At 43.6% G+C, this 12466-nt stretch overlaps 1 pseudogene; it reads left to right on the forward strand.

The window, feature by feature from the left end:
- Positions 1-5962: 5962 nt before the first annotated feature.
- Positions 5963-6080, forward strand: LOC126419893 (5S ribosomal RNA; annotated as a pseudogene).
- The last annotated feature ends 6386 nt before the right edge of the window (positions 6081-12466 follow it).

A 12466-nucleotide genomic window follows, 5' to 3' on the forward strand; every position in this document is an offset into this window, starting at 1 on the left:
ACGACTGCTTGTAAGTCTCCGTATTTGCTCTAATTTCTCGGATCTTTTCGTTGTGATCATTACGCGAGATATATGTGGGCGGTAGTAATATGTTGCCCATCTCTTCCCGGAATGTGCTCTCTCGTAATTTCGATAATAAACCTCTCCGTATTGCGTAACGCCTTTCTTGAAGTGTCCGCCACTGGAGCTTGTTCAGCATCTCCGTAACGCTCTCGCGCTGACTAAATGTCCCCATGACGAATCGCGCTGCTTTTCGCTGGATCATGTCTATCTCTTCTATTAATCCAACCTGGTAAGGGTCACATACTGATGAGCAATACTCAAGAATCGGACGAACAAGCGTTTTGTAAGCTACTTCTTTCGTCGATGAGTCACATTTTCTTAGAATTCTTCCTATGGATCTCAACCTGGCGCCTGCTTTTCCCACTATTTGTTTTATGTGATCATTCCACTTCAGATCGCTCCGGATAGTAACTCCTAAGTATTTTACGGTCGTTACCGCTTCCAATGATTTACCACCTATGGCATAATCGTACTGGAATGGATTTCTGCCCCTATGTATGCGCATTATATTACATTTATCTACGTTTAGGGAAAGCTGCCAGCTGTCGCACCATGCATTAATCCTCTGCAGGTCCTCCTGGAGTACGTACGAGTCTTCTGATGTTGCTACTTTCTTGTAGACAACCGTGTCATCTGCAAATAGCCTCACGGAGCTACCGATGTTGTCAACTAAGTCATTTATGTATATTGTAAACAATAAAGGTCCTATCACGCTTCCCTGCGGTACTCCCGAAATTACCTCTACATCTGCAGATTTTGAACCGTTAAGAATGACATGTTGTGTTCTTTCTTCTAGGAAATCCTGAATCCAACCACAAACCTGGTCCGATATTCCGTAAGCTCGTATTTTTTTCACTAAACGTAAGTGCGGAACCGTATCAAATGCCTTCCTGAAGTCCAGGAATACGGCATCAATCTGCTCGCCAGTGTCTACGGCACTGTGAATTTCTTGGGCAAATAGGGCGAGCTGAGTTTCACATGATCTCTGTTTGCGGAATCCATGTTGGTTATGATGAAGGAGATTTGTATTATCTAAGAACGTCATAATACGAGAACACAAAACATGTTCCATTATTCTACAACAGATTGACGTAAGCGAAATAGGCCTATAATTATTCGCATCTGATTTATGACCCTTCTTGAAAATGGGAACGACCTGCGCTTTCTTCCAGTCGCTAGGTACTTTACGTTCTTCCAGCGATCTACGATAAATTGCTGATAGAAAGGGGGCAAGTTCTTTAGCATAATCACTGTAGAATCTTAAGGGTATCTCGTCTGGTCCGGATGCTTTTCAGCTACTAAGTGATAGCAGTTGTTTTTCAATTCCGATATCGTTTATTTCAATATTTTCCATTTTGGCGTCCGTGCGACGGCTGAAGTCGGGGACCGTGTTACGATTTTCCGCAGTGAAACAGTTTCGGAACACTGAATTCAGTATTTCTGCCTTTCTTCGGTCGTCCTCTGTTTCGGTGCCATCGTGGTCAACGAGTGACTGAATAGGGGATTTAGATCCGCTTACCGATTTTACATATGACCAAAACTTTTTAGGGTTCTTGTTTAGATTGTTTGCCAATGTTTTATGTTCGAATTCGTTGAATGCTTCTCTCATTGCTCTCTTTACGCTCTTTTTCGCTTCGTTCAGCTTTTCCTTATCAGCTATGATTCGACTACTCTTAAACCTATGATGAAGCTTTCTTTGTTTCCGTAGTACCTTTCGTACATGATTGTTATACCATGGTGGATCTTTCCCCTCGCTTTGGACCTTAGTCGGTACGAACTTATCTAAGGCGTACTGGACGATGTTTCTGAATTTTTTCCATTTTTGTTCCACATCCTCTTCCTCAGAAATGAACGTTTGATGGTGGTCACTCTGATATTCTGCGATTTGTGCCCTATCACTCTTGTTAAGCAAATATATTTTCCTTCCTTTCTTGGCATTTCTTATTACACTTGTAGTCATTGATGCAACCACTGACTTATGATCACTGATACCCTCTTCTACATTCACGGAGTCGAAAAGTTCTGGTCTATTTGTTGCTATGAGGCCTAAAACGTTAGCTTCACGAGTTGGTTCTCTAACTATCTGCTCGAAGTAATTCTCGGACAAGGCAGTCAGGTATTTTATCGTTTCGCCCAAGGGGGGGGGGGGGGTCCCTCTAACCTAAAAAACCCCCGTGTGCACGCCACACGTGCTCTGCTACCCTAGTAGCTGCTTCCGGTGTGTAGTGCACGCCTGACCTGTCTAGGGGGGCCCTACAGTTCTCCACCCAATAACGGAGGTCGATGAATTTGCAACCATTATAGTCGCAGAGTCGTCTGAGCCTCTGGTTTAGACCCTCCACACGGCTCCAAACCAGAGGACCGCGATCGACTCTGCGCACTATGCTGCAGATATTAAGCTCAGCTTGCACTCCGCGTGCGATGCTGGTTGTCTTCACCAAATCAGCCAGCCGCCGGAAGGAACCAAGGATGGCCTCAGAACCCAAGCGGCAGGCGTCATTCGTTCCGACATGTGCTATTATCTGCAGCCGGTCACACCCAGTGCGTTCAATAGCTGCCGGAAGGGCCTCCTCCACATTACGGACGAGACCCCCCGGCAAGCACACCGAGTGCACACTGGCATTCTTCCCCGACCTACCCGCTATTTTCCTAAGGGGCTCCATAACCCGCCTAACGTTGGAGCTCCCTATAACTAATAGGCCCGCCTTCTGTGACTGTCGGGACCTTGCCGGAGAATCGGCCACTGGCCCAACAGGCGAGGCATCCTGTGGTGGCTCGGAAACGATGTCATCACCACTAGGAAGCACCCCGTACCTGTTGGAAAGGGGTAAGGCAGCTGCCACGCGGCCAGATCCCACCTTCGCCTTTCGGCCAGGCACGCGCGAGCCCACCACTGTCCGCCATTCACCCTGGAGTGATGGCTGACCGGTAAGATGCTCACTGCCGGAAGACGCAGCGACATCAGGGGTTCCATGTGATTCCAAGGCCACCGAAGTAGGCATAGGTCTCACCACAGTTGCCCCAACGCCACTACGAGCCGACGCCTGCGCCTCGAGCTCGATGAGCCTAACAGACAAAGCCTCCACCTGCCCCCGAAGAGTGGCCAATTCTCCTTGCGTCCGCTCACAACAACCACAGTCCCTACACATGACTATGTTTACCCTACTCTATACGGTGACAAATTCCCAAGATAATCTTCTGATGAGCTACTCTGATAATCAAGAAACACTCACTGAAATACGAGACGCGAAAACTACGCTAGGTTTTCCCAGAAAAACTATTTAAAAGCTAAGCGCAGCAAATAAGTACAAAAACGCTTTATACAAACAGTACTCGCTGCTGCTGGTGCTCTCGCTCTGGCTGTCACAAGACAACTGCTGATTCAAGTGACTAGTGGCTAACGGCCGCGAAACAAACAAAAGACGGTTTTAGGGCGCTTTCTGTTCTAAACGATCAAGAAAACACTAAGAAATCTAACACGAAAACTACGTAAAGTTTTATCAAGAACTGTTAGTTACTATGCAGAGCAGATAAACACAAATAGAATCCCTTCCTTAGTGGAAGGTCGTAAACAAAATGCAAAATAAACGCTTTATACAAACAGTACTCGCTGCTGCTGGTGCTCTTCCCCTGGGCCTCTTCCCCTCCAGTTGCAGATCAAACATCCTCTTTGGAATTCTTCCCTCATCCATTCTCTTCATTTGTCCATACCACTGCAGTCTTGATTTTTCTATTCTGTCCTGTACTGGTTCCTCCTTTAGTCTTTCCCTCACATACACCACATTTCGCAATCTGTCTCGTCTTGTTACACTCAACCTGCTCCTCTGGAACTTCATTTCACTAGCTTGTATTCTACTTTTGTCGCTTTTGTGCATTACCCATGTCTCACTTCCGTATGCCAATATGGGGACAAAGTAGGTTCGTTATATAATTCCCTTGGATTTCTGTGGCACCTCCTTGCTCCAAATAAGCCCCCTAATGCATTTGAAGAACTGCCCTGCTTTTCTGCACCTTTCATTTATTTCCATTGCGTTTCCCCCCTTACTTTCAATCATGCTTCCCAGGTACTTGAAGTTCTCTACCACTTGTAGTTTTTCCCCTCCACAAGTTATATCCACATTTGGCCTATTCTTCTTCCTTGTTGTGACAATTATTTCACTTTTCTTGGCAGAGAAATGCATTCCATATTGTGCTGCCGCTGCCTCCCATACATCCAACTGCTCTTGCACCTCCTTCTCGCAATTTCCCCATAACATCAGGTCATCGGCAAAAAGCACTGCTTTCATTTTATGATCTCCAATTGCATCTGATACTTGCTGTAGTATTTCATCCATAACAATAATAAACAATAAAGGCGAAAGTGCACTTCCCTGTCGCAGCCCATTTTCCAGCTTGAACCATACAGTACGTTCCCTCCCCACTTTCACACAACTCTCACTTCCCTCATACATTTTTCTGACTTTTCGTGTTATCTCTTCATCTATCCCTTTTGCGTTCAGCACATCCCAGAGCTTGTCCCTATAGATACTCAATATCTGACACTATTTTCTGGCTACTAATTATAACTATGGCAATCGCATGTTTTTAGATTGGTTAATACCTCCAAGTACATGTGGCAAGAGCAAGTCATTAACGCTTGTTTTCCCTCGAGCAGCAGGTCAGGTGTTGAAGTGTGGACACACGGACGCAAAACGGTTAGTCTATACTGAATGGAGTAGTCCATTTAGTGGTGCGATTACAATTGTGCAGCTCGTAAAGTATGTTACGTGTTTGTGGGAAGGCTGGTCGACGAAAAGAAAAAACGCAAATGTGTGTACATATTAAGGTCCCACATATAAAAGTATCTGGATTTCTACCCGTTATTTACTGTATGAAAGCTAATATCCTGTTCTGTAATGCAGCCGTGCAGATCAAACACTGTCGCTCCCATTTCAGTTATGCGCCGAAGCAGGAATATTCTTGAAGAGCGCCTCCTTTTAGAGCAGTACATTCAAACTAATTCCATGGGACAAGAATAGATTGTGGTGTCTTAACCTTCAAATTAATTTTACATTATGTGCCAGAATTTATTTGCTTTACGTTTCCTTACTGTTAATGTACTGATGATTCTTCCTGCGCCGTACAGATGAAACCAGACCAAGGAATTTGCCGCAGCCAACAATGACACCAAACTCATATTAGATTTGTGGCTTCCCTCCCTTCTCCCCACCCCTACACGACGTCATTATAGGCACAGAAATTATCTGAGTTACATGGCACAAAGCTTAAACAGCCTTTAATGAAATTTTCTCTATTTCGTTCTGTTGCCGATTCAAGGTGGGGTTACATGAATTGAGTTCCAAATTGAATAAAGAGAGTTTTCTTTCGTGTCATATGGACTTCGACTATTTTTAAAGGCACATCAGCGGCCTGAAATATGTAAGTATTTGTGCTTATACTATTTTGTTTTACATTTTAGGCGTTATATATTGAGGTTAGAAACAGTTCCGACATTTTATCATTTTCTATGATGTAATAATAGTTACATTCCTACTTACAAAAATTGTAGGTTCTGCTCGATAAGTGATCTTGTTCTGATTTTCTAGTTACTCTTCTGCTTAATGACACTCCATTTCACTAGCACAGCACTGAGAAATGAACACTCGTTTACTTCATGTTACGCTGTGGATGTTTTTAACAACAATGAAGTACATCAACGCCTGATTGCAGCTAGGGTGTCCATTTAATTATCATTTAATTTCTAGCAAAGCTGCATGGTCATCTACGGTAACTGTTCTTTCGGCAACAGTTACCACAGTCACATAGAGTACAAACACATTTTAGAAACTAATGTACGTATGTATGTTCACTTCTCCTCCTAAATCACAGCATCATTATCGACCAAATTTAGTACACAACAGCCAACGGCCCTGCCACAGTGGTAACACCGGTTCCCGTCAGATCACCGAAATTAAGCTCTGTCGGGCTCGGCCAGCATTTGGATGGGTAACCATCCGGTCTATCGAGCGCTGTTGGCAAGTGGAATGCACTCCGGCCTTGTGAGGCAAACTGAGGAGCTACTTGATTGAGAAGTAGCGGCTCCGGTCTCGTAACCTGACATAGGGCCGGGAGAGCGGTGTGCTGAACTCATGCCCCTCCATATCCGCATCCAGTGACCCCTGTGGGCTGAGGATGACACGACGGCCGGTCCTTACCGTTGGGTCTTCCAAGGCCTGTTCAGACTGAGTTTAGTTTATTACATAACAATTACTCTCTGGAAAGAACCACTCAGAGGGTAAGAACCACCTACCTCTCAGAGAAATGAGGGGTGAAAAAGAAGCGTAGTCCATGACGCGCAAATACCTGGACTGTATTCATCCTGTATCTGAGAATGAGACCACTTATTCTCTTGCAAAAGCTTCAGGCACAATTTAAAACCTTTACGAAACATTTCTCCCAGACACCCGCTACAAAAATGGAAGAAGAAAGTTTATCGCTTACTACATTTTCGCTGTAAAACTGCCGCATCAGGGATGATCTTTTAATTTATTACTTCTTCAGTACTAATTCTATTCGAGACACATTGTGCAGACAGTTTTTGTATATATCACTGAATTTACTTGCAAAATTAAGTAGATGTGTGACACATACTTCAGTAAATACGATGTCATAAACATTGAGCTCCTTGAACGCAAAAATGCAGGGGAATATTCGCCAGAGATGTAGGTGTAATATGTGTACAAAAGTTTGGGAAACGCATTGAATGTATGTGACATGTGAAAAAAAGCACTGTATGGGTAAGAAGCACCAACATCCTGTTGAGGTGCTGGTGATGGATAGAAAAGGGGAGGGGTAGAGAGAAGGAGATGGAGAGGCAAAAGAGCAAAAAAGGGGTTGGAGAGGCAGAGAGGAGGGAGAAAGACACGGACACACATTAGGGGAAGCAAGAGATTGACAGAGAGACGGGCGAGAAGGAGATGGTCACGGAGAGGAGAGAGTATGAGATACACAAAGTTAGGGGGTCGAGATGGACAGAGAGGGGGGTATGGACAGATAGAGGGAAGGGATGAATCGAGAGATTGCGAAGGAGGGGATGAACTGATAGAAACTTGGCACACATACATACACAGCTAACGCCAGCTACTCAGCTAGTGTGTACACTATGTGATCAAAAGCGTCCAGAAATCTGGCTGAAAATGACTTACAAGTTTGTGGCGCCCTCCATCGGCAATGCTGGAATTCATTATGGAGTTGAACCACTCTCACAGGCATACGTTCAATCACGTGAGGAAAGGTTTTTTGGGGAATGGCAGCTCATTCTTCAAGGAGTGCTGCACTGATGAGAGGTATCGATGTCGATCGGTGAGGCCTGGCACGAAGTCGGCGTTCCAAAACATCCCAAAGATGTTTTATAGGATCTAACATTCTGCATGGTGTCTGTTGTTCTATATCGTGTCTCCCTACCACTTTCGCGCAACGACGCTCTGAGCGCGTTTTTTAGGGAATTGACTAGTTTGAACCTGGGACCTGTTGCTGGTAAGGAGACGCCAGACCACACATGACATGTAGAGTTCAGTGAGACTAGCGATGATATAATCAAATACTTAATGATTTCAGCGTCAGCTCCACTGCACTCCCTGTAAAAGAATCTTAATGCTAAGTACATTTAGTGGAAGGGGTTCAAGGCTTTCCTATTTTTAGTTAGCTGGTAAAATAACGTCGAAAAAGCAGTTAAGTTTACTATTGGAAATTTTATTCTACTCAGGCAAAACATTGTTTATAAATTGCACTAAATGTTTTAATACAGGATGGTAAAAACCAACTGCGTTCAACAAAAATGTGAACGAATATTCCCTGAATGGGTTTCCAAGTTCTAGAATGGATCGAAGGATGACCTATGCCATATCACATCTATAATCTAGGTTTAAATTAAGTTTCACAAAAGAGAAAACTATCAAAATGGTCTATAGTGACCCTCAGTTATCTTTAATTACTTATGTAACTTGTCGTAAATTACAGTGGCTGATGTGGCTTCTCAATAACAGAAAAATCATCGCGTTTCAGATTTTTACTTCAAGTGGCAAATGTGAACACCATGAGCTTTAATTGACGATCGACACTAGTATTACGCAAAAAGAGGGTGTAACAGTTGAGACTTCTGCTGATCTGAATGAAGCTTTATGCGCTGTTTTGCGGCATCGCGTGCGTTCATTACCTTGTCGGTGTTCCTCAGGGGGCGGCGGACAGCACAGCTCCGCTCACCTCGCCGTCTCGGAAGCAACTCTCTCCTAACTTCTCCTTACTACAATTTTCCGAAGTTGGTTTAAAAAAACTATCTGGCTGTGTTTTCATCTGACCAATTAGGGTCTCAATGTTAACCTTAAGCTCCGCCTACTAAAATTCTGTCTATCCAATGAGAAACGTTATACTTTTCGTGGTGGGGCAATGTTTTTAAAGTTTGCAACGTAACAGAGACGCGAAAAAGTCTCACGCTAAAACTTGCAGCTGGTGTGGCCCTTTTAGTGTTATCGTAAGATCTATACTGTTCTTCTGGAGGGCTCTATATTTTAACATAGGCTGGGGGGTGGTCCTGATGTAACAGAGACGCGAAAAAGTCTCAAGCTAAAACTTGCGGCTGGGGTAGCCCTTTTTGTGTTATCGTAAGATCTATACAGTTCTTCTGGAATGCTCTAGCTTTTAACATGGGCTGGGGGGTGGTCCTAGAGGTTAGTTGGCGACTTGGGTGTCCGTAGGGCCTACCAGCTTAACATGGTTCTGCTCTCGGCTTCTGTCCTCGTTTCTCCCCTCGGAACTGCGTCTGTCTTACGGTGGGAAGGTATGACATGCATTTAGGCCTTCTTGTGTTAGTCTGTGGTATTCCATTTGCTCACTTGTTACTTGTATTACTTTTGTTAATTTAATGTCACGATTTATTCGGAGCTATGTGACATACTACTGGATTTGCTTATCATGTCAGGGTTTTCATGGAAGGTGTTGGATTTGCCTGACACCTTACAAGGATTTAGGTCAGGACTCTGTGCAGGCCAGTCCATTACAGGGATGTCATTGTCGTGTAACCACTACGTCACAGGCCGTGTATAATCGTGTTGAAAGATGCAGTCGCCATCCGTGAATTGCTCTTCAACAGTGGGAAGCCAAGAAGGTGCTTAAAACATCAATATAGGCCTGTGCTGTGATAGTGCTATGCATAACCACAAGGGGTTCCAACCCCCTCCATGAAAAACACGACCACACCATAACACGACCGCCTTCGAATTTTACTGTTGGTACTAAAGACGCTGGCAGATGACGTTCACCGGCATTCGCCATACCCACACCCTGCCATCGGATCGCCACATTGTGTACCGTGATTCGTCGGTCCACACAACATTTTTCCACTTTTCAGTCGTCCAATGTTTACACTCCTTACACCAAGCGAGGCGTCGTTTGGCATTTACCGGCGTGAAATGTGGCTTATGAGCAGACGCTCGACCATGAAATCCAAGTTTTCTCACCTCCCGCCTAACTGTCATAGTACTTGCAGTGGATCCTGGTGCAGTTTGGAATTCCTGTGTGATAGTCTGGATAGATGTCTGCCTATTTCACATTACGACCCTCTTCAACTGTTGGCGGTCTCTGTCAGTCGACACACGAGATCGGCCTGTACGCTTTTGTGCTGTACGTGTCCATCCATTCGCGTTTCCTCTGCACCTGACCACTTTCGAAGTCCGTGGGTTCCGCGCAGCGACCCATTCTGCTCTCTCACGATGTCTAACGGTTACTGAGGTCGCTGATATGGAGTACCTGTCAGTAGGTGGCAGCACAATACACCTAATATGACAAACGTATGTTTTTGGGGCAAACGTAAGTTTTTGGGGGGGGGGGGGTGTCCGGATACTTTTGATCACATAGTGTATATACTTCAGTTCGCTACCTATGAATTTCACAAAATAAAGTCGAAACGTATATTTCACGAGAATTGTTGTAATTAGTCGGACTTAATTTTTTAACATCAAGACTGTCAATATGACACAAGCACTGGTTTCACTATTATAGATTACACAGGTCAGCGACAGAAAAAGGTTTCAAATTTACTAAGTTATTTTTATAGTGTTTTCAACGCCGATTTAGGGAGAAATTGTGAAAAAATTCCATCACGTAGAGTCATTTCACAAACTGCTTGTCTAGTTTTAGCTTTTTCGATATTTCAGTACTCTAGTGGGTTTGGTATTTAGGATCTCCATAAACTGTTATTTAGCCGCTTTTATACTAGATATACGTAAAATAAAGAGTAGTTAGGAGAAACCAGTAGTATTTTCATGTCAGTGCCTGTCTGTCGCGCTGCCCCTTCCCCCACCATCACCAAGCAGTGAGCTTCTGCTATTGTCCTTCAGTTCACAGTACCTCTTCACTCTGTGCTGTTCACGTGTTATTGTTGCTAGTGCTTTAAAGTAGTGACTGTTTTCTTGCGTTGTGAAGTTGTTTTATGGATAATTGACAATGGTTACCAGAGGATGTATAAACTCCCCAGATTGCTTCTGCTACATTTGTGCTAACTATACCGTTAAAAAGCGACAAGGAAACATTTCCGATTTTGTTGAAAAAGTATATTTCTCCTGAATGAGATTTTCACTCTGCAGCCGAGTGTGCGCTGATATGAAACTTTCTGGCAGGTTAAAACTGTGTGCCCGACCGAGACTCGAACTCGGGACCGAGTTCGAGTCTCGGTCGGGCACACAGTTTTAATCTGCCAGGAAGTTTTATATTTCTCCTATTTTGGTATAAAGTTAGGCGATCAAAATAAGCCTTGGGCCCCACACAAAGTTTATTCAGTGTGCGTTGAAGAACAGATGCAATGGTTTCAACGTAAAAAGCAGTCCTTACGTTTTGGAATACCAATGGTTTGGCGGGAGCCCAAAAATCGTTGTGATTACTGCTGTTTTTGTTCTTGCAACGTACCAGATTTCAACGTAAAAAGGAGTCCTTACGTTCTGGAATACCAATGGTTTGGAGAGAGCCCAAAAATCGTAGTGATTACTGCTGTTTTTGTTCTTGCAAGGTACGAGATTTCAATTTGAAAACCAAAAAGGATACTTCTTACCCTAACATTCAATCAGCCAATTGCTCTGTTCCTCATGGACCTGAAATACCAATACCGTCTCCTCCAGATTCTTTGGATCATATAGATGATCAGGAGCCATTGGCTCAACAAGTTGGTAGTAAAGAAGACAGAGATTGTTACGATCCTGGCATAACCGATCCCATTCCATTCTCACAATCTGGACTGAGCGATTTAGTTAGAGACCTAGGCCTTTCTAAATAATCGGAAGAGGTTTTAGGATCTAGATTGAAAGATAAACATATTTTGGCTCCAGGTACATCGTACATCCTTTCCTTGGTATCGATGGAGGGAAAAGGAGTTTGTATCTTTCTTCTCTCAAGGAGGTGACCTGGTGTTTTGCAGTGATGTTCCAGGACTTAAATTACGTTTCAAAATAGAATATGCTCCTGATGAGTGGAGACTTTTTATTCATTCTTCAAAAATAAGCCTCAAAGCAGTACTTCTACACAATGGCAATAAGTATGCTTCCATACGAGTAGGACACTCGGTTCACTTAAAAGAATCTTTCAAAACCTTGAACGGATTTGAAGCAAACTCTGCTATTGAGATCACAAATAGACACTATGTGCTGAATTAAAAGTTATTTCACTGCTGCTTGGTCAACAAAGTGGCTATACAAAGTTCCCTTGCTTTCTCTGTGAATGGGACAGTAGAAACCAACAATACATAAAAAAAGCTTGACACTTGAGAGAAACCTTACAGGTAGGGGTTAACAATGTTGAGAGGAAAAGCCCTGTGGATTCCAAAAAGGTGTTACTTCCACCACTTCACATTAAGTTGGGGCCGATGAAACAATTTGTTAAGGCATTGCCAAAATGAGGTGAGTGTTTCAGATATCTTTGTGGACACTTTCCTGGTTTATCCGAGGCAAAGCCAAAGGAAGGAATCTTTGTCGGAACAGACATTAGAAAACTAACAACAGATGCCAACTTTGTGAAAAAAATGGAAACAAAAGAAAAGGTAGCATAGACATCTTTTAAATTGGTTGTTAAAGGTTTCCTGGGAAACCAAAGAGATGCAAATTACAAGACAACCGTCGCAGACATTCTCGACAACTTTAAGAAGCGGGGCTGTAGCATGAGCATTAAAGTTCATTTTCTCCACTCACATCTTGACTACTTCCCTGCAAGCCTTGGTGATGCAAGTGAAGAGCAGGGCTAAATATTTCACCAAGAGATCAAAGAAATGGAAACATATCAAGGAAGGTGGAACGTCAACATGATAACGGACTACTGCAGGATGATAAAAAGAGATGAACCTCAACGAGACCACAGCCAGAAAAGCAATAAAAGAAGCTTCTAC

The sequence above is a fragment of the Schistocerca serialis genome, chromosome 1 (genome assembly GCF_023864345.2).
Source record: "Schistocerca serialis cubense isolate TAMUIC-IGC-003099 chromosome 1, iqSchSeri2.2, whole genome shotgun sequence".
NCBI lineage: Eukaryota > Metazoa > Arthropoda > Insecta > Orthoptera > Acrididae > Schistocerca > Schistocerca serialis.